Raw genomic sequence first — 2,608 nt, 5'->3', positions numbered from 1 at the left:
AAACCCTCCGGGCGCCCACCGGGCCGCCACCGACCTGGCCCCGAAGGCGCGCGCCGTGGGTACGCGGACACCGGGCCAACCAGCGTGGCCGGCGGCGGCGACGCCCCCAGAAGGCGGAGCCGGGTTCGGGCCCAGACGGGGCGGCCAACAGCATAAAAGCCGGTGAGCCGCTCGGGGAAGAGAGGATCGGCAGGCGGCGGACAGGGAAAAGGAGCACAAGGCAGGCAAGGAGCCAGGGGGCCACGGAGACAAGGGCACGGGGAACCCGCAGGGGGCTAACTCGGGCAAGCAACCCTCAGGCACGGCCGGGCCACCAGGAAAACACGGCCACGGGATCCCACCGCCACAGACACGAGGGCGGTCCCGCGGCGCCCCGCCTGGGACGCCGAACGGCCCTTGGGCAGCCCACCGAGCAACCCCCTCACGAGCCCCGGGTCCCACCACCGGCGGCCCCGAAGCAACCTCAGCCACAAGCCCAACACCAGGGGCCACATGTCGCCCGTTTCTCGTCCGTCCCGGACCCGGTCCCGCTCCGGGAGACCGGCGCGCCGCCCCGTGGGGACGGCTCGCTCCCCAAGGACCAGGCGGCCCCACACCCCGCGCCACGCGAACGCGGTCATCGGCAGCGGTCGCGGCTCGGCACGGGAGCGGGCGGAGAGCCGGCTCACAGCGGGGAGCGGCGTCGCGCGCCAGACGGAGTGCCACGCGCACCCGCCGCTCGCAGCAGCCTTCCCATCCGCTAGGACGTCGGGCCCGGCCCAGCGGGATCCTCCCCCAACTCGGAAGGGGGAGGCGCGGGCCACAGTAGACGACGAGCCGCGCGCTCGGCCCCCACCGCGGGGTCCGGCGGAACCCTCACTGTCCCCCCACCTCATCCCGTCGAGGCGGGGACAGCGGAGGAGGAGGGTTCTCTGCAGGCGAGTCGCTACGGCAGCGCTACCACAACACAGAGAGAGGCGGCGGGCCGGGGGATCCGGTACCCCAAGGCACACCTCTCGGATCGCTAGAGAAGGCTTTCTCACCGAGGGTGGGTCACGCTCCCCACCCGCCAGTCGCCCCTCGTCGGGCCCGCAGAGGCACTCAGGGACGCCTGGGGAAGGGAGGGGGCCTGCGGCGCGAGAAGAAACCTGCGGCAACCTTGAGCGTTTGCGGTCAGGGCAGGGGCCCGGCCGGCGCGCGTGCGCACAGCCCCCAAGGCCCCCCGCCGTCCACCCACCTCCTTTCTGTGAGGCAAGGCGCCTCCAGTTAACCCACACACGACCGATCGGAGGCAGAACGGCAGCCCCTCGGCGGCCGGCCGGCGCACGCGTGGCCGGCCCGAGCCCACCGCAACCGCTCACACGGCCCGCGCTCACCCGCCAGAGGGGAGCACGGGACGTGCGCTCGCCAGACCAGGCGGCGCCCTTCCCCGCGTGGGAGGGGCGCGTCTCACTCAACCGCCTCGACCCGCACAGCCAACGCGCTCCCTCAGGACCCACGCGCGGACACCACGGCGGCGACCGGAGGAGGGGGCGCTGGGGGCGGGAGCGACACACCACCGCTCGGCCTCGGGCACCTGAGAGACAGCCCGGGGCGCTCCAGGAGCACCGCAAAGGCCCAGGCGGAGCCAGCGCTCGTGCAATACCCGAGAGGGCAGCACGGCGGGCCAGCGGGACAGCACCCCCACCGCCGCGGAGGGGGGCGGCCCACGAGGCGACGACCACAAGAGGCGAAAGCGAGGGGTGCCTGCTGCGTCAGAGGACCCCCGCCGACCCACGCCGGACGCCACGAGGCAGGCGGCGGGGTCGGGACAGCGAGGTCGGGCCGGGTTCCGCACCCCAGTGCCTCCCAACGCACCGCCCACAGGCGGGGATGGGAGACGGGGGAAACCCCGCGGGCGGGACGAGAAGAACGGGTCTCATTCACCACGAATGCCCGCCCCTCGCCCGTCGCGGCTCGGTCCCGGCCCGGGAGAGCGTGACATCACCACATCGATCAGGGAAAGCATCCCCGGAGCAGGGTCGGCCGGCCAGCCACAGCCTCCCCAGAGGCCAGCGAGCAGATCAGCCTGGCCATCCCCAGCCCCAGGACAGGGGCGGCAGACAACCCGGCAGAGACGAGGAATGCCTGACACGCACGGCACGGAGCCAGCGGGAGTGGGGTTGTCACGGCCGCCCCAGGTGCCCGCAGCGGGGAGCGCACGGTGGCACGGTAAGCCCGCGCCACCTTCCCCGCCGCCCCCAGGTGGGTCAGAGACCCGGACCCAAGGCGGCACCGGGAGCTGGGACGCTCGGATGCATGAGAGACCGGGCACACGGGCCCCAGCAGGCGGCTCAAGCACGAGCAGGGCCGGCTAGCCGGGTCACCGGGAGGCCGAAGACCCGCGACGCATCCAAGAGACCCAACCTCTCCAGCGACAGGTCGCCAGAGGACAGCGTGTCAGCAATAACCCGGTGGCCCAAAATGCCGGCTCGGAGTGAAACATATACCTCCCCAGGAGACAGGAGGTCGAGTCACCGACCACGCCGCCGGCCCAGGGAACCCGCGACACGGGCATCTGTCCCCAAAATCGCCACCATCGCAGCCAGACACGGAGCACCCAGGGCCCTCTGGTCGACCCCAGGACACA

The sequence above is a fragment of the Macaca fascicularis genome, chromosome 10, assembly GCF_037993035.2.
Source record: "Macaca fascicularis isolate 582-1 chromosome 10, T2T-MFA8v1.1".
Lineage (NCBI taxonomy): Eukaryota > Metazoa > Chordata > Mammalia > Primates > Cercopithecidae > Macaca > Macaca fascicularis.
This window is presented reverse-complemented; position numbering follows the sequence as displayed.